The following is a 21,217-nucleotide window of genomic DNA, read 5'->3' as shown; positions in this document are numbered from 1 at the left end:
TGGGTGATAAAGGACTAGAAAGGTTCGTCCTTACCCTGTAGGCGCTGCTGAAATACATATCATTCGAAGCTCTCATTTACCTCGACCTCACAGTGACTGTCGAACTTTAGGAGGACCGTCTTGAACTTTGATTTATCCTCCCCATCAGCAAAGGTGAGCGAGTTAAAGATGTGGAGGGCATGGTCCCCGGCTGTGGAGAGGAAGAGAGCAATCTTCCATGCGTCCGAGGCAGCTTCCAGTTCCATGGCCTCAAGGTACAGCTGGAAGCGCTGTTTAAAAATCTTCCAATTGGAGTCCAGGTTCCCGGCAATGCGGAGGGGCGGCAGCAGGCGAACGGGGTCCATACTGCAGCATGGCTGAAGACGGGTGGAAGGCTGATCACTGGTAGGTAGGTCTCAGAAATACTAACATCCCTCAACTACTGGTACCATGAAGTGTTGGGCACTGTGAACTTGTGGAGCAGATAGATGCCACCAACACTGAAGAAGGTTCAACACTATTTTATTAACTCTTATAAAATAATAGACATACTATAACTGTGGGTTTAAACGGTGCTAGTTTAACTAGAGACCTGTGCCTGTCCGAACCAGTTGAATCTCTCAGCACGTGGTGTGAGTCTGTACTATACTTGATGAGCTCTTGTGCTTCTGAGAGGCAGCGTCCAGAATGAGCAGGAAAAGGATGCCTTTATAGTGTGTGTGTTCTAACTGGTGATTGGCTGCGGTGTTTGTGCATGTTGATTGGTCCTAGTGTATGTCCATCAGTATGTGTCTGCATCATGATGTACTGGTGTATATTATGACACATGTGACCTACAGCAATGTGATTGACTTTTAAATGCCCTCAGGGATGGGCACGAAATGCTGGCTCAGCCAGCGACACCCTCATCCCATTTTTAAAAAATCATTTAAAAAAATTGGCCTATCACCTCTTAAAGAGGCCAACACCACATCTCGCCCCCTCTAAGTGCGTTTATACAATAACAGTTAAACTATACAGTCCCCAATAATTTTAACATTTAACCCATTAAACCATCATTGATATAGTCTCTGGTGGTTTCTGCTTTCTGGCAGGTGATGTAACTCCACCGAATTGGCAGCTTCTGTTGGGGTACTTTCTGCAGAAACTGCTGTACCTGGTATCACCTCCGGTACAGGCAACTCGGCCTCATCCGTTTCTATGGTGACGGCAGGCTCTCCTTTCACAGGTTAACTCAGTACTTCACTACTTGAACAAGCAACAACGTTTCCTGCTGGCAATATTGTTTCAGGCTGTAGTACTGGCTGCTGGGATAACTCTCGTCCACATGTTTCCTGACAATCCTATCTTGTAACTTCGTAATGGCAGTGGTCCTGTCTTGGATCCAAAAGCTCCTGGGACCCAGCTGGGTCCACTTCCGAAATTCCTGATGCATCTGCTGCAAATGACCTTGCTGCTTTGCCTGAATCGTGGTTTTTATTCTGACTGCCCAGACTAGCCTCTGTCCTCCCTGGCAAATTCGGAAACACCAGATTTAGTTTGGTCCTATGACTCCGGCCCATCAATAATTCCTCTGGCGACACTCTGTTGTGAAATGTGGTGTTGTCTGGTACCCTGGATGAAATGGAGACATTCTGGTTTCCAGAGTTGCACTTGACTGCTTTTTAAGACTTGCCTTGAAGGTTTGGACTGCTTGTTCAGCCATTCCATTGGGTGCTGGTTGGTGTGGTGCAGTCTGAACATGGTTTGTACCATTCATGGAGGTGAAACCCTGAAATTCAGCACTCATGAAGGTACGATTACTTCAGGTTTCCCATGGGACGTCCAACACTGACACAATTCCTCAACTGTGGCATGAGACATCGTAGACTTCATTTCAAACACTTCCATCCACTTCGAATGGCCATCTATCAGGAACTCTAACATGGTGCTCAAAATGGCCCCACATAATGTGGACACATACCCATGGCTGTCCAGGCCATTTCCAAGGGTACAAAAGGGTTGGAGTAGGCAACTTCTGATACAACTGGCACTGACCACAGCGCTTCACTGATGTCTCAATGTCGGCATCTAAGCCAAGCCACCAAACATAACTCCTGGTGATCTCTTCATTTTAGACACACCCAGATCTGCACTATGTAATTCAGCCAAGAACGATTCACTTCCTGGTACAGGGATGATTACTCTTGCTCCCCAAAGTATGATGCTATCTTTCCGAATACAATATGGCTTCATCTCTTTAGACATTGACTCATTGGTCTGTCCTGAATGATATTCTGTGCTTCACTTTGGACAGTTGCCGGCATCTACTGGTCCAATATTTGATTTGCAGCGCTGAAACTACCAATGTATCCAAGTTTAGCACCATCACAGTTTTCTGTGGGGAGGTGGGGGTGCAATGCTACACTCTCAGGCAATGGTACTCAGTGCATCCGCATTTGCTTTCTGCGTTCCAGGTCGGTGGTGGAATGTATACTGGTATGCTGATAAGATTAATGCCCAATGCTGAATCCTTGCTGATACGTTTGGCGGAATAGCTCTGTCTTCCTGAAAAAGACCCAAAAGTGCTTTTTGGTCCATTACAATGATAAAATGCCTTCCATTCATTCACATACAGGTGGAACTCCTTTACTCAATACATAACAGCCAAACCTTCTTTTTCAATTAAGAATAGACTTATTTGGCCTCTGATGGGGTTCTGGAGACATATCCTATAGGTCTTTCAGACCCATCATCTGAGACAAAACTGCACCAACACCATGAAGTCCCAAAAGACGTGCTTGTTAGGTGAACTGGACATTCTGAATTCTCCCTCAGTGTACCCAAACAGGTGCCAAAGTCTGGCGACTAGGGGATTTTCATAGTAACTTCATTGCAGTGTTAATGTAAGCCTACTGTGACAATAAAGATTAATATTATTGTTAAGAGCAGCGTGATAAGTTAATACCAATTTTCTCTATGGGTCAAAGTGCACCAATAAATAAGATGAATGCAATACCTGATTTACCTTGTTAAAAGCTTCTCTTTGAGGCGCCCTCAAATACCAACCCTGGTGCTTCTATAGTAACACATGTGTGGGGGCGAACACTGTTGGCAAATTCGGCAAAAGTGCTCATAATAATTTACCGTTGCGAAGAAGGACTTAAGCTCAGATATGTTACTGGGAGCTGGTGCCTCCTTTGCTGCACTAACCTTGCCTTCCATGGTGTGCAATCCATGTGTATCTACCCGGTAATCCAGATAAGTCACTTCAGTGACGTTAAAAGTACATTTCTTCTCGTAAGGCGAACTCCAACTTCACGAAATCTTCTTCGCACCTCTTCTAACTTAGCGAAGTGCTCGGCTTTGCTGATCCCGTTGCCAATACATTATCCAGGTGTACTATTGCATGTGGCAATCCTTGCAACAAACTTTTTATTGTTCTTTGGAATATGGCACAAGCTGACGACACACTGAAAGGCAGGCCCATATACTGCAACAATCCCTTGTGTGTGTGAATTGTAACATAACTTCTGAAAGCATCATCCAACTCAAGCTGCTGATTAGCATGTCTCATGTCTAACTTCTTTATGATTGGCCTCCAGCCAGCTTTGCATACAAATCATCTACCTTTAGAATGGATCTTGGCAGCCTGATTCACTGTCAATTTGTAGTCCCCGTAGGTGCAGACAGCTTTGTCTGGTTTTATCACAGGGACTATGAAGGCTGCCCATTCTGCAAACTGGACTGGCCAGATGATTCCCAGTTCTTCTAATCTTTTCAATTCTGTCTCCACCTTTTTGAACGAGACGTAGGACACGGGTCTGACCCTGAAAAACCATAAGGCATTCTCTGGGTCTATGTGGATCTTAGCCTGAAAGCCCTTAATTTTCTCTAGCTAAGGGCAGCATGGTGGCCTAGTGGTTAGCACAACCGCCTCACGGCGCTAAGGTCCCAGGTTCGATCCCGGCTCTGGGTCACTGTCCGCGTGGAGTTTGCATATTCTCCCCGTGTCTGCGTGGGTTTCGCCCCCACAACCCAAAAATGTGCAGAGTAGGTGGATTGGCCACGTTAAATTGCCCCTTAATTGGAAAAAATAATTATCCAGCATTGGCCAAAAAACAGGATTAGTGCCCAGCCAAGCAATAACCCTTTTAGGGAATTGCCCCTAAAGTCCATCGAAGGTCCCCTACCCCACCCCTCCCCCCCCACAATGCAAATCCTTCCCACCCCTCACCCACCAGCCCCCTCACTAGAGAGACCCCCACCAGAAACCCCCATTACAGAGACCGGACCATAACCTCCCCATAAGAGAGACCCCCACGAGAGGCCCTTGATAAGAGAGACCCGTGCCTAGAAGCCCCCCATTACAGTGACCCCTGCCTGGAAACTAGTGAGTAGTCCAGACAGAGACAGTGACAAAAAACTCTGCTTTAAAACTCACCTGTGGAATACACCTGCTGGCTCATCATCTGTAAATTCCTAGGAAAGGAAAACCACATCAGCTGGGTTCAAGTCCCTCAGATCTTTGCTCTGCAAGGCTTTTATTCACATCAATGTGATTGGCCGCATGCCCACATCCAGCCGTCGGGATTGTTTTATCTAATTTCCTTTTACACTTGAGTGGACCTTAAGTAGCCTGCTGTGAAAGTAACCACAATGTTTATAAGCATCTAGCTCTGATTGACAGCTTTTGAAACACACCAAAAGCAGGTAAGTGCTTTCTGCAGAGAAAAAGGGGAAGTGAAAGCTTAGTTGGCTGTTGAGCTGGTTTGTGTTGCAGAGCGAGGTCAACAGGGTGAGTTCAATTCCTGTAGCAGCTGAGTTATTCATGAAGGCCCCGCCTTCTCAACCTTGCCCCTTGCCTGAGGTGTGGTGATCCTCAGGTTAAATCACCACCAGTCAACTCTCCCCATCAAAGGGGAAAACGGGCAGTGGTCATTTAGGACTAAAACGACTTTACTTTACTCTTTATTGACCAAACTTGAGACCTTCTACAGTTCATTTTTGATTTTTTGATTCATCACCCACTGCACAAGTCAACACCACATTCCAAAGGTTAACAATTCTCTCTGAAAAGAAATGTTTGACATCTGATCTAATTTTATGCTTACGGAACTTGTACTCATCTCCATGCTTCTCCATAATCTATCAAATTCAAATAGCCTAACGACACGGAGTCAGAGTGTCATTACAGCACAGAAGGGAGCCATTTGGCTCCTTGGGTGCATGATTGATCACATATTATAATTTCATTATGTTTAATATCTGCATCAAATTTCCTTGAAGTCTATGCTATTCCGGAATAAATTCCCAATTCTCGAAGCCCATCATGAAAACTCTTAGAGTTTTTAAACTAGGTATCAATGCAGTGATTCTTCATTGAACCTTACAAGGACTTCCCTATCACGCAGCATATGAAGAGACCAACATTGAAACAATATTAAGTTCCACCAAAATTTCATACAAAGACATTATAGTGTTTTCAGTTCTGTATTTTTCATCCATTTTAAAAAATCTGATTATGATTTTACAAGTGTCTTTGGGTGCTTGTTGTGTAAAAGGCAAGGGTATTGTTATATTATACAGTAGGCTGGGCCTCCTCACCTTCTCTTTGTCAATTCCATCATTTCTGTCTTGTGTTTTCCAAATGCAGCTCTTTTTGTGTTGACTGTTTCCCTAAGAAAGCTACTTAAGGCTGTAGTTCGTAACACCATTACTATTTATTTACAACTCGAAGTGCATCTCAGTAACTCTAAGTGAAGTTAGACTTCTCCTTCCCCCCAGAGCTCAGTCACCTGGTCATGTGATATTGTATCATAGTTAGGTCAGCATTAGCTGCTTCTCATGTTAACCCTTGACTCTACACCATCCATTTTCCCTAACAATGTTCTTTATTGTGGATGGCGCTCTCCCTCGAATGCACCTACCTTTTACTGCAGGATCTTCAGACCCTAAGTATTGGCACATCTGCTTGTGTTGGAACTCATATATTGTGGTTTTAACAATGATCTCCCAGTTGGCAGTTCCTTCAATGTATTCTCATGAGCTGACCCCACATCATGGAATACCATCAGCTCATTTGTGTGCAGATCCACAATGTAAGTAAACTGCATCAGTCTGATGGCTCCATGTAGGGGCTGCATTATTTGCCCAAAGGGGTTGTTCAAGGGTTGGTTCTGGGGTCTCAGAGATGAAATGAAAAATAATACCTCTTCTAATGGTGCTACCTGAGAGTTTGGTTGTGGTAGATTCAATTGAGGCATTCAAGACGGAACTGGAGTATCATATGAAAAAAAATGTAAAAAAAATATAGGGAGAAACTGGGGTAATAGCACTCATTCGGAGACCCAGTACAGACATGATGGGCTGAATGGTCTACTTTTGTATTGTAACGACTCTGTGACTCTGAAACGTGTATCAAAATGGGTTTGTTAATGCAAATATTTTGTACCCATTTGGAAAGATGAAGCATTTCTCTGTGATCTTCTTTGGTTTGACCATTAGTTAAGTTTTATTTAGAGCTGTTTTGTCTTTTAGCTTGATATAAGAGAAAAATAATTCAGATGTTGAAAATCTAAAATAAGAATGGAAAATGCTGGAAATAAAAAGTATCCACTATGTCGTTCAAATTAATTTTTAAGTGTTGTGGTGTTACCTGGTGGAATGTAAGCTCATCCCCTTTTATTTCCTAAATAAAGCTGTATTATTATCAATCTCAAGTAAAAACCCAAATTATTTAATTCATAGCAAAATGTTGAGCCAGCAGGAAGCTGTGAGCGCACATCTGATCAACCGCCTTAGAGCTAACAGGATACTGAGAATTGCAAATTGTGGTAGCTTCCTGATCACATAATTGTGTTTTAAAGACTAGAACTGAATTTCCCAGATTCAGTTGACAGGTGATTTTGGAGCATCCGCAGAAAACAAGGTTATCCATTGTTAAAGTATGGTAACTTACATTGAATATTTACAAAATCGGTATTATTAATGCCTTACTGAGGTTATGTATCCATGACTTTCAGGAGCCAGTTCCTGTTTTTTCAGAAACTGCTCTGTGTTGTTCCAAAAAATGTGCTTGTTTGGCGAATTGGACATTCTGCATTCTCCCTCAGTGTACCCAAACAGGCACCGGAGTGTGGCGACTAGGGGATTTTCACAGTAACATCATTGCAGTGTTAATGTAAGCCTACTTGTTACACTAATAAAGATAATTAATTTTAGGGGATGAGAGTTAGGGGATGAGGACAACATGCCACATGAAGAGAACACTATGCCACAGGATACTGGTGTTCAGGCATGTTTATAAAAATTCTTTCAGACAGATAAACCTGCTTTTATTTTTTAAATCTCTACTTCGTTAGAAAAACTACTCTTATCTCATAACTCCTTATTATGGCTTCATAATAACACTTGGAGACATTGTGAAGCTTTGTGCAATTATCTTGAGAGGTTTCTAGGTGGTACGAAGAATATACAATTTTGAAGGGTAAAAGGACATTATAAATAATTCATTATAGGTTTAGAAAATATTCCATTGTGTAGGAGGGTGCTTTTTTATCAATGGTGCCCTTAATGCTGATAGGATTTTGTCATTTAGTTAAAATGACGTTAGAGTCTGTACCCACACAGGTACCAGTTAAAACTTCCCAGCTGGCATGCACGTTTACATTTATCATTCCTGGTTGCTCTGAGCAACAGGTCCAGTTGCAAATAAGTAGTTAAGGGCCTTCAAGAGGGTGAAGAAGGATTTTACTAGAATGGCACCAGGGATGAGAGAGTTCATTTATGTAAAAACACTAGTGAAGCTGCGATTGTTCTCCTTTAGCAAACTGATGGAAGTTGTTGCTGACAGTGCTATCAAGTGGCAAGGTTTGCCCCAAGCAGCAGGTGACAGCATACCCTGAGTGAGAGACAGCCAGATTGAGTGTGGGTATCGTGAATTTGGAGCATAAGTGAGAATTCGGTTAGAGGGGAATGTGGTGCTTTATTTTCTTTGCTTCTAACTTTAAAAGTTTTCAGAGAGTGGTCTTGCCCTGCTGCAGCAGTAGAGATGACAGGGGAGAGAGCTGATTGGTAAGTAGTGGGCCAGCATATGTCCAGGAAGTGTCTCCAGCCGCAGCAAGGGAGAGTGAACGGCCAGTGGTTGGGCTACACACCTATACAAATGGCATAGGTTAAAAAAAAGGATGAGGTCCTGAAAGCAGAATATAAGGAGTTAGTAAGTAAGTTGAAAAGTAGGACCACAAAGGTAGTGCTCTCAGGATTACTACCAGTGCCACATGCTAGTCAGAGTAGAAATAGCAGGATATATCCTGCTAAGTAAGGTTAAGGGGGGGGGTGTTGTTGGGTTACGGGTATAGGGTGGATACGTGGGTTTGAGTAGGGTGATCATGGCTCGGCACAACATCGAGGGCCGAAGGGCCTGTTCTGTGCTGTACTGTTCTATGTTCTATATCGGATGAATAACATGGCTGAACAGATGGTGGGAGGAGGAGGGTTTTGGATTCCTGCGACATTAGGACCAGTCATGTGGGAGATGGGACCAGCACAAACAGGATGTGTTACACCAGGGCAGAACCAGGACTGATGTCCTCGGGGGATGATTTGCTAGAGTGGTTGGGGAGGGTTTAAACTAAAATGGCAAGGGGGTGGGAACCTATGCAAGGAGTTTGAGGAGGGGGAATGTTTGCTGATGATGGCATAAGGTTCAGTACTATTCACAACTACTCAGATATACTGCAGGACCTCGACAATATAGAACATAGAACATAGATCATAGAACAGTACAGCACAGAACAGGCCCTTCGGCCCTCGATGTTGTGCCGAGCCATGATCACCCTACTCAAACCCACGTATCCACCCTATACCCGTAACCCAACAACCCCCCCCCCCCCCTTAACCTTACTTTTTAGGACACTACGGGCAATTTAGCATGGCCAATCCACCTAACCCGCACATCTTTGGACTGTGGGAGGAAACCGGAGCACCCGGAGGAAACCCACGCACACACGGGGAGGACGTGCAGACTCCACACAGACAGTGACCCAGCCGGGAATCGAACCTGGGACCCTGGGGCTGTGAAGCATTTATGCTAACCACCATGCTACCGTGCTGCCCAATATTGGGCTGACAAGTAACATTCACGGCACACAAGTGCCAGACAACGATCATCCTCAGCAAGAGGCTCTATAAATATATCCTCTTGACATTCTGTCATTACCATCACTGAAACTCCCACATCAACATTCTGGTAGTCACCATTGATAAGAAACTGAACTGGACCATCCATACAAATATTAGGGCTATAAGAGTAGGTCAGATACAGCAAATGCCGAGGCGAGTAACTGACCTCCAGACTCCCCAAAGCCTGGTCACCATCTATAAGGCATAAGTCAGGATTTTGATGGAATTCTCTCCACTTGCCTGGAAGGGAAAAGTGCTGCTCTAAACAACACTCAAGAAGCTCAACATCATCTAGGACAAAGCAGCCTACTTTATTGGCACCCCATCCATCACCTTAAACATTCAGTCCCTCCATCAACAATACAGCGCGGTAGCAGTGTGCACCAGATACAAGATCCATTGCAGCAAGTTACCACTGCTCCTCAGATAGCATTTCCAAACCTATGACACATTTTCCCCGTATTTGTGTGGGTTTCCTCCAGTGCTCTGGTTTCCTCTCACAGTTCAAGATGTGCAGGTTAGGTGGACTGGCCATGCTAAATTACCCCTTAGTGTCATGATCAATGCGCAATTTTACAAGGATAAGGCGGGGGTGTGGACGAGGGTAGATGCAGACTCGATGGACCGAATGGCCTTCTTCTGCACTATAGGAATTCTATGGACTTCAATCAGCTAGAAAGCCAAGTGCATTGGATGCATAGGAACATTACCACTGGAAATTCCCCTCCAAGCCACCCACCATCCAGATTTGGAATTATGTCGCTGTTCCTTCATAGTCATGCGATCAAAATGCTGGATCTCCCTTGCTAACCGCACCAGATGGACTGAAGCGATTCAAGAAGGCTTTTCACGACCATCTTCTCATAGGCAATTAGGAATGGGAAACAAATGCAGGTATTTGGCAACATCAGCCTCTTATCATGAAAGCATTTAAAAAAAGGATGAACTGTTTTTGTATAGGGTGTCTCCTCCTCTGATACATCCCAGGGTGCTGAAGGAGGTGGCTCTATAAATAGTGGATACATTGGTGGTCATCTTCCAGGATTCTATGGACTGCGGAACAGTTCCTGCAGATTGGAGGGTGGCTAATGTAACTCCATTATTTATAAAGGGAGGTGGAGAGAAAGCAGGGAATTATAGACCAGTAAGCCTGACATCAATGGCAGGGTAAATTCTAGAATCCATTATCAAAGATTTTACAGCAAAGTACTTGGAAAACAGTGGCAGAATTAGACAGTGTCAGTATGGATTTGTGAAGGGGAAATCATGTTTGACAAATCTACTGGAATTCTTTGAGGATGTAACTTGTAGAATTGATGAAGGGGAGCCAGTGGATGTGATGTATTTAAACTTACAGAAGGCTTTTGACAAAGTTCCGCATAAAAGATTAGCACGTACAATTAAAGCCATGGGATTGAGGCCAGTGTATTGAGATGGATAGAAAACTGGTTGGCAGACAGGAAACAAAAAGTAGGAATTAACAGGTCTTTTTCAAATTGGCAGGCAGTGACTAGTGGGGTACCACAGGGATCGGTGCTGGGACCCCAGCTAGTCACAATATAATTTAATGATTTAATAAGGGAACAAAATGTCATATCTCCAAATTTGCAGATGACAGCAGGTTGAGTGGAAGGTGAGCTGTGAGGAGGATGCAGAGATCCTTCAGTGTAATTTGGACAAGTTGAGTGAGTGGGCAAATGAATGGCAGATGCAGTATAATTTGGATAAATGTGAGGTTATCCACTTTGGTAGCAAAAACAAGAATGGCCGTAAATTAGGAGAGGGGAAAGTGCAACTAGACCTGGATGTCCTTGTACACCCGTCACTGAAGGTAAGCATGCAGGTACAGCAGGTGGTAAAGAAAGAAAATGGTATACTGGCCTTCATTGTGAGAGGATTTGAGTACAGGAGCAGGGATGTCTTGCTGCAATTATACAGAGCCTTGGTGAGGCCACACCTGGAATATTGTATGCAGTTTTGGTCTCCTTATTTGAGGAAGGATGTTCTAGCTATAGAGAAAGTGCAGCGAAGGTTTACCAGACTGATTCATGGGATGGCAGGACTGATGTACGAGGAGTGATTTAATCGGTTAGGATTCTATTCGCTGGAGTTCAGAAGATTGAGGGGGTTGGGGATCTCATAGAAACCTATAAAATTCTAACATGACTGGACAGGGTAGATGCAGGTTGGATGTTCCTGATGGTGGGTATGTCCAGAACCAGGGGGCACAGTCTGAGGATATGGGGTAGGCCGTTTAGGACAGAGAAGAGGAGACATTTCTTCACTCAGAGAGTGGTGAGCCTGTGGAATTTGTTACCACAGGAAGTAGTTGAGTCCAAACTATTGCATGGTTTCAAGAAGCAATTAGATATAGCACTTGGGCAAAGGGGATCAAAGGATATGGGGGAAAGTGGGATTAGGCTATTGAGTTGGATAATCAGCCATGATAATAATGAATGATGGAGCAGGCTTGAAGGGTGAATGGCCTCCTTCTGCTCCTATTTTTTCTTTCTATATTTCTATGATAAAATTTGTACACCTTGGCAGGGTGGATCATGTTGTCTACTGAGAAACAGGGCCACCCTCCTCCACCACATTCAGCCAGCAGGATCTCTTCAAAATCATCATGGAATTTTTGGCTCCCTTCTGCATCTACTCTATTTCGGCGGCACAGTAGCAGGCGGCACGGTAGCACAGTGGTTAGCACTGTTGCTTCATAGCGCCAGCGACCCGGGTTCGATACCTGGCTTGGGGCACTGTCTGTGCGGAGTCTGCATGTTCTCCCCGTGTCTCCGTGGGTTTCCTCTGGGTGCTCTGATTTCCTCCCACAAGTCCCACATGTGTTTGTTCGGTGAATTGGACATTCTCAATTCTCCCTCTGTGTACCCGAACAGGCGTCGGAGTGTGGCGACTAGGGGATTTTCACAGCAACTTCATGGCAGTGTTAATGTAAGCCTACTTGTGACACTAATAAAGATGATTATTATTACCCAAGCTAAGTTGATTGCTGGAGAAATATTGTCCTTCAAAGTGCTAATGTGGGCTTTAAACTCCCAGCAGTAGCACCAGATATCCAGAATTTGATATGATTATTTAAACGGGAATATGTGGGGCCAGCTACAGATGATTCCAACAAATATAAATTTCACTCCAAACATTTTGGAGAATACATTCTGTAAAATTAAAATACAGTAAAGTCCTGCCATTCGCGCAACTTCCTCTTTCATGAGTTTGCTTATCCGGGCAAATGTTTTTGTACACCAGATCGCTCATTGCAGACCCAAATGTTCACTTATCCAAGGTTTCAAAAATAGAATAGAAGCCATCTTTGGAAAATGCTGATAAAAAGAAAAACATGCCGAAATGAAGTTAAAAATAGGAAGGTGTTCCTGACCTATTTCCTGCAGTAGAAAGTGTAAATGGTCCTCTGACATTGTTTGCATGTAGATGTTCTCTGTTGCTGTGAATGAATTCCTGATCACAGTCTACCTCCATGCTCAAGTAAAGTACTGTAAGTATGGACAATTCTATAGTTTACTTGTTTTATTAAACTATTTCTCCAGTAAATTTCTCTTTCAATTTATTAAAAACACAGGTCGGGATCGGAAATTCCGTCACAAAGTCAGTGGGCATTTTGCTGCCTCTCCGAATTTTCTGTCCTGCCTACAACGGGTTGGACTGGAAAATCCCGGTCATAGTTTTAGTTAATAATAATAATAACCTTTAATTACAAGTATGAAGTTACTCTGAAAAGCCCTTAGTCGCCACATGCACCTGTTCAGGTAAGCTGGTACAGGAATTGAACCCACGCTGCTGGCCTTGTATCACAAACTAGCTGTCTAGCCCACTGAGCTAATTGTCTTTGCTCCTGTCTACATGCAAAATTTTAGAATGGCTGGAACCTATCTAATTGGCTCCTATTGTAAAGTATGTTCATCTTTCACGATTTCATTGTTTGCAAGATTTTGCTGGAAGGTAACCCCTGTGAACGGTGTGAATTTACTGTACTGGAATTTAGGCCCTGCATCACATAAGACATTAAAGTGCTTGAAATAAATGGCAACACATTCTGAATAGCTTTTCTAGGATGCTATATGGTCTTGGAACAAAATAAAAATTGATTTTTCCATCCTTGTCATATAGTTACGATCACATATTATTGCTAAATCATACTGCGCTATGTCGGTCATATATCATGAGGCACACGATAGTACATTGGGCCTCAGTTCAATACATTACAAACCAAATTGATTGAAGATTTAACATCACAGATAACATAAGGTTGCTTCAGTATTAAATTACGGTGAAACAGTAACCTATAGAAAAATATTAGTGGTTCATAATAAACTGAACTGGAGAAGTAAAAGGGCAGAATTATAATTGGAATTCAGTTAGATAACACAATTAGATGGACTTACGGAATTACAACATTACCCTTTGTACAATAATTGGCACACAATTACTTTGAAACACCTTTTATACTGTGCTATCCCTTTTATATTTACCTGTTATGCTCATGTTGGCCAGGATTACCTGCTGCTCCCCAATGGGACCCAGTAGCATCCTTCTGATATGACTCATTTTATTTACTGTACCTGTCTCCATTAGAACTTCAAGTCGTAAATAAGGTGGGGGAATCACAAATTTGTGGCTTGGAAATACTCGTCCTTTCCATCTCTGAGAACGTGTCTTGTAAGGATTAAACTTCCAACGCACTGAAAAATCCTGGAAATGGTCGGAAAAAAGAAAAAAAAATCCTGGAAATAGTAGTAATATGAGGAATACTTTCGCCCTGCCACTTTTGGTTTGTTTTTCTGGTCTCTTTATGGACCATGATGGAAGACCAGCAGACCCTCATGGATGTTCAGGAAGTATTGAAATATAAATTAGTGTGTAAAAATAGTAAATTTAGCTTATTTCAAAAAACATTTTGAACGTTTCAATTGGTTCATCAAAAAATGTGACAACATTTATAAAGTTTTCCCAATATAAAATTGTTTAGATAATGTTTGCCATTATATATATTTGCATAAGCAGTTTCTGCTGTAAATCAGATAACATATGTTGATGTAAGAATGTTACAGGAAGTAACATTGTTGATCGGCAGTGTGTACCATATGAAAGATTTTTATTTTATTTAAATTTTTTATCCCATCTTTAAAGTTACAAAGCCAATGCGTAGAGTGAACAGGGCAAAACCTTAATCCATTTCATTGCTTGCTCCAAAAAACAATTCAAATTCAAATGAAGCTAATTCATGGGGCCGGATTCCCTGGTCTCCGACGCCGGAATCGCGTTCGACAATTGGCTGGAGAATCCACGTTGGCGCCGATATCGGGGGCGGCACCGCTATTGCGATGCTCAACCCCCTCCAAAACGGCGTACTCATGCGCGGCCACTGCCCCGGCAATTCTCTGGCCGTATCGGCAGCAAGAGCCGGGTGCTCTATGCTGTGTGCCTGCGAGCCCCCACCAGACGGGGGATCGGTGGCCATTCTGTGCCATCTTTTTGATCGTAAAAGGCCACCGTTCCCACGCCGGCGTCAGCACATAGTCTCAGAATCGGAGAATCCAACCCCATGGTCTCCACAAGAGAGACATACAAGATCCAAGGTGAGAGGAAAAAGCATGCACCTCTTCTTGGCCGATATGAAAGCTGTTTTAATAATATGTGATTGAATTTTCTTTGTCATTCCTCGGTAGCTAACTCAAACAGATTGCGTTTAACTACATGTTGGATAGACTCACCAAACCATGGAAAAGCTCATCCAAATTCAATGTAAAGGGAGATTTTCTCAGAGTCCAGCATTTATCCAGAGTCACATACTCGAGTTAGAACAAGGTTCATTCCCAGCATTTCCAGGATCAGTTCCAAATTTCTGGCCCTCCATGTGGAAAGCAGGCTTTTTGCATCTCATGCCCCAAGAATTCCAGAGCCTGTGTATTTTTATCAACTAACATTTTTACTTTTGTTTATTGCCATAATCAAGCTGAAAGACATATTGGCTGTGATTCTTCTGAATAAAAACAAAGTGCTGTCACCAGTGGGAAAACCAGAGTGGTTCCCACTAGTATTGGCATCATTGCTGTGGTGCTTTTCAATGGCATTTTGAAACATTTTTGGAGAGTGGCAGGTTTTGTGCTGGCCTTGGAAAGTACCTGCCCTTTCAGAACAAAGAAAAAGAATATTTAAAAAATAAAACTGTGGTTTAGAAAGAACACCTGCGAAAAGAGGAAGCACTTCTGAGTTAATGGATCATGAACAGCAATAAAACAAACAATGCTAATCCCACCTTTAAAATAGCCTGGGCCTGTCAATCAAGAGGCTTGTAAAAGATAATGGACTGTTAAATTGAATGTAAACAATGAAATTCAAAGCTTTTAGTCTTCTGAGCATACCCAGAGGCTTGAAAAAGTTAAAGGGAATGGTTAAAGGGAATTGTCTGTGAAGAAAGCACGTAAAAGGTTTTCAACACATGAAAGGGAAGAATTTCATATTCACCTGACAGACCATTGATATTGACATTCAGGGAGAGATATCAAAGGTTTGAAGATTACAGAAGGAAAAGCCATAGAGGTTTAGAGCATAGAAAAGACCCTTCGTCCCACTGTTTCTGTACCAGTCAAAAACAACCACCTAAGTATTCTAATTCCATTTTCCAGCACTCGCCCATAGTCTTGCATGCCTTAAGATTACAAGCACACATCTAAATGCTTATTAAATGTTATGAGGGTCTCAGCCTCTACCAACCTTTCAAGTCGTGAGTTCCAGACTCCCAACACCCTCTGGGTGAAAAAGGTTTTCCTCACATCCCTTGTAAACTTTCTGCCACCGACCTTAAATTTATGACCCCTGGTAATTAATCCCTTCACCAAGGGATACAGGTTCTTCCTGCCTACTCTATCCATGCCCCTTATAATTTTATACATCTCAATCATGCCCCACATCAGTCTCCTCTGCGCCAAAGAAAGCAACACCAGTTTATCCAATTTCTCTTCATAATTAACTCTCTCCAGCCAGGCAACATCCTGGTAAATTTCCTCTGGGCCCTTTCCAGTGCTATCACATCCGTCCTGTAATGTGGATTCCAGAACTGCACACAATACTCTAGCTGTGGCCTAACCAACATTTTACACAGTTCCAGCATAACCTCCCTGCTCTTAAACTCTATGCCTCCGTTAATAAAGGCAGGTATACCATATGCCTTCTTAACCACTGTATCCACCTGCTCTGCTATGTCATGGGACCAATATGCATGCACACCAGGGTCCTGCTATTCATCATGTGTTCCTTTGCCTGGTGTGTCCTGCCCAAGTGCATCATCTCACACTTATCCGGATTGAATTCTATTTGCTACTGACCAGCCCATCTGACCAGCCCTTCTATATCCTTCTCACTATTTCCCACCCCATCTATTTTTGTATCATCTACTAACTTACTGATCAACCGTCCTACATTCAAGTCCAAATCATTCATATAAACCACAAACAGCAAGGGTCCCAACACTGATCCCTGCGGGACCCCTCTGGACACAGGCTTCCAATCAGAAAAATACCCCTTGACCATCACCCTCTGCTTCCTGCCACTCTGCCAATTCTGGATCCAATTTGACAAATTTCCTTTGATCCCATGGTCTCTTACCTTCACTATCAATCTCCTTTGTGGGACCTTCCCAAAGGCCTAGCTGAAGTCCAAGTGGACTACGTCAAATGCATTGCCCTCACCTACACACCTGGTCATCTCTTCATAAAATTAAATCAAGTTGGTCAGACATGACCTTCCCTTAACAAAACCATGCTGACAACTCTTGATTAACCCCTGCCTGTCCAAATGCAGATTAATTCTGTCTATCAGAATTTCTTCCAATAGTTTCCCCACCACTGAGGTTAGACTGACTGGCCTATGGTTTCCTGGTTTATCCCTTCCTCCCTTCTTGAATGATGGCACCACATTGTGTTATGACACCCTGGTCAGTTCCAGTCCCACTCATCCTGGAGATGCAACACAAGTGAAGTAACCAATAATTCTTGAAAAAATACCCAAAGTCTTTGGCTCTAGGCTGCCCAAACATTACAGTCACTAGGTTTGTAAGTTGAAACAAAATTACTGCTTATTTATAACAAAAATTATCATGGAAAAATACGGTAAATACAACTAGTTAACTATTACTTAACCTCTGACTCCTACTTTAACCGCTCCCCCCTCTACACCCCCCCCCCCCACACACACACGCACAGACATACATACAAGACAGACAAACACAGAGGAGGGGGGAGGGAGAAATAAATAACAAGGATGAAAGTTAAATGATAAGAGTCTTTGCCTCAGATGGTGGTTCTTTAGCACACGTTCTTCACATCAAGCTTGCTGATTAAAGTCTACTTTACAGACAGTTATTGTCTTCCTTCTGGAGTCATTCATTAATTCAGGGTCCCTGTACCTTACAAAATGCAGTACTCACAGGCAGCAGGCTTTCGGGAGTGACACATTATTTCTCATCAAACGGGGCCTTCAACTGAAGGTTTGCATTCAGGCCTCTATCTTTCTGGTGAGAGAGTTGGCCGGTTCTGCTTTTGCCTTTTAGGAGGGAGAGTCGGTCAGTTCTGGACTCTGCCTGTACATAGATTCATCCAGAGTCTCTGCCAGTTCAGAAACACAGCTTTTCTGAAGAAAGCTGGAGAGGTGAGGATAGCAGGTCCTTCCCTGGGCTGCCAAAACCAAAACTGAAATCAAAATCAAGCCTTGGGACTCTGAAAAACATTTCAGTGGGATCAGGTCCAGTCACCACTTGTTATCAGGCAGAGCACAGCCTTTGGACCAATCTGTTGGCAATCAGGCAAGTCCATCAAACGGAGTCCCAGTCAAACTCTGTCATTGGTGCCGGTTAGTCTACAGCTCCAGTTTGAACCAGTACAGTGATCTCTCCTGCTGCTGAAATCCTCTGCTTGAATTGAATGCACATGCCAACCTGCCCTAAGACACATGTCCATTAATCATTCATGAAATAAAATGCAACAGCAAAATGAAAGAAAGTGGAAATCAGGGAATAAACAAGAAGGACCCTTACAATTGGCTCTCCTTCTTGGCAGTCCTCTGACACCTTTTTTGTGGCCAGTGAGGAATTGAAAATTATTGCCAGTGCCCCAACTATTTTCTCTATTGCCACACTCAAAAGCTTGGATCTGGCCCTGGATATTTATCAATGTTTAATACTGCCAAACCACTCATAACCTCTTCTCTGTCCATGTTAATTTTTAGAGTTTTATCACAGTCCTTCTCCCTGATTTCAAAACCCACACTGTCCCACTCACTAGTGAACACCAACACAAAGTATTCATTTAGAACCATACCAACATCCTCCACTCCACACACACATTACCACTGTGGTCCTTAATGGGCTCTACTCTTACCCTAGTTATCCTTTCACCCCTAATGTACTTTGAAAGCAACTTAGGATTTTCCTTTATTTTACCTGTCACGCTTTCACATTCACCTGACAGACCATTGGTACTGATATTCTGGGAGAGACATCAAAGGGGTTCAAGACTACAGAGGGAAGACTTTTAACTACAACTTGACATGCTGGAAGGCTGTTAAATAATTTTTAAAGCTACAGAGGGGAGGCTTGCCACATGATCCTCATCCCGGGAGAGAGTCCCGAGGCCAACCCCTTAGCCGCCCCCACCCCCCGCCCCCCCCCCCCCCCCCCACCCTCCCCACCAACTCCAGGTCCCTTGAGGGACTCTCCTTCTGCAGTCCGTTTGCAGCAGAGGAGCCCATGGGCACAATATGTACCTCCTTGCCCCTCCCTCAGAGTCCAAGGTGCCAGGTTCTCGTTTGGCAGGACCTGCACTAATTGGCACCCACTGGACTTCCATCTGGGGAGTGGGCAGGAGATTACCGGGAGGCCGGAGCAGCTGGCCTCAAACCTGTTAATTAGATTAAAATGTATTGAAATGAGTAGTTAGCATGTTCTTGCCCACTCTAGGTGAGAACCTGATCAGGGTCGGCGGAGCTGGCTGGGAGATTCGCAATGTGTTTAACGTCCAGCGAGAATCCCTATTTGCCCTTGCGCCCGATTCAACGGGCCATCGCGATTCCCATCTGGGGCTAGCGGCCCTGGAGAATCACCCCCATTGTGACAATGGAATTACATTCCATCACTAGAAATAGACAGAAACATTTAGAAACATATATGTGAAGAAATTCTGAAGAAAGAATTTGGCTGCTTTGAATGACTGCAATGTGATTGAAATTAATACTTCTTTATATAATCAAAATACTACAAACATGGATTAGTATTGTCTGACAGACGCCAAAAAGCTCAGATTTGTCTTGTATACAAAGATCTTTCTTACAATTTGGCTTCTCCAGTTTAGTGGGTCAGAAATGTTGGAAATCATAATCCCTTATAATCCAGACAAAAGCGATTAGCTCATGTAGAGCAAAGGCTTAAATTCTTTTATTCAGGCTCACAGATCCGGTTTTATGCTTTTTTATGTTCAATTTCCTCCCTTTGTGTCTTGAAGGCACTGTTTCCACCTAGTGCGGGACTCCACATGCATTCTTTGCTGCCTAGTCTAGGTGACCATTTTCCATGCATTCTTTTTAGCCTTTTCACTCCGTGACAGAGCATAGGCTATGGACAAATTCTCTTCCTCTAATCCGGTTTTAGGCCAAACTGTCTAGTTGTTACCATGTATAGCTCTCGGATCTCATCTCCTTTTCTGTATCCCGCTCCATGTGTTTCTTGGTCTTGGCCTTGCTTTCTTTTCTTTGTGGGTTCTATGTGAGAGGTTGCCATGTAATGTTGTTCTGTGGCTTCCTCGAAGAATGGCGTATGCAATTCCACTTTTGCCTTTCAATTTGCAGAACCATAGGGTCTTATTTTCCTCTTAATAATACTGGTGGCATTTGGCCAGTGTAGGATTGGATTTTCATCAACGTTTATATAATCATAGAATATACAGTGCAGAAGGAGGCCCTTTGGCCCATTGAGTCTGTACTGGCCCTTGGAAAGAGCACCCTACTTAAGCCCACACCTCCACCTTAATCCAGTAACCCCACCTAACCTTTTTAGACATTAAGGCGCAATTTAGCATGGCCAATCCACGTATCCTGCATGTCTTTGGACTGTGGGAGAAAAGCGGAGCACCCGGAGGAAACCCACGCAGACACGGGAAGAATTTGCAGACTCCGCACAGACATGACCCAAGCCGGGAATCGAACCTGGGACCCTGGAGCTGTGAAGCAACAGTGCTAACCACTGTGCTACCGTGCCACCCATGTTTTGGTGATCCTCCATGTTTCAAAGCTATAAAGGAGGGCAGATTGTTGGAGTTGAAGATCTTTAACTTGGTGACTTTGCATCTTCAGTGTATTAACGTAGACATTTTGACCCAGATTTCCTGGCCTCATCTTGCCATTTAATGGCAGATCTAGAACAGAGAATCAATATATGCTAATGGATATACTTTTCTATATGTCCACTTCCCAGCACCTTCTCTCATTTCTCAGTGGCTGAGTCTGGTGTCTCATCTTAAATTGGCAAATTGAGTAAAATACATACCTCAACAATCTTGGCATTAATGTCATTTGAATGACAGATGGAAGAGCTGCCAGTTTAGGCCCAGGACTGCAATACTGAGGTTGGCGCAGGGAGACACTTCAGTTTATTGGCAGCAAGGCTCTGAGCAAACTTTCACAGTTTACGGCTTTGCAAAAACTGAAGAGGAGGGTGAAAATTGTTTGCAAGTTCTGCACTATTTCACCAGCTGCTTGGAGACTGCTGGCATTATCCTGTCGAGTCCAGCCTTTGAGCTGTGTTGATGGAATTTTCAATCAGTTTTAATGTGACACTTCAACTGAAGTCATGGCACCCAGCGCCAGGATGCAAACCGTCTGGGAGTGAAAATTTGCTGCAGCTCAAGGTCACATGTCCAAAGTGTGCAGAATCCCCACCTCATGGAAATACCAAGTTGAAGTGTCAAGATAAATACTAGAAGGGATCATCATAAATAATGTAAAGAGTTGAAGATATGAAATAAATTAGAAAGCAGTGATTTGGTGCTAA

This window comes from Scyliorhinus canicula, chromosome 10 (genome assembly GCF_902713615.1).
Source record: "Scyliorhinus canicula chromosome 10, sScyCan1.1, whole genome shotgun sequence".
In the NCBI taxonomy this organism is placed as follows: Eukaryota; Metazoa; Chordata; class Chondrichthyes; order Carcharhiniformes; family Scyliorhinidae; genus Scyliorhinus; species Scyliorhinus canicula.
The sequence above is the reverse complement of the archived record's forward strand: the minus strand, read 5'-3'. Positions refer to the sequence as shown.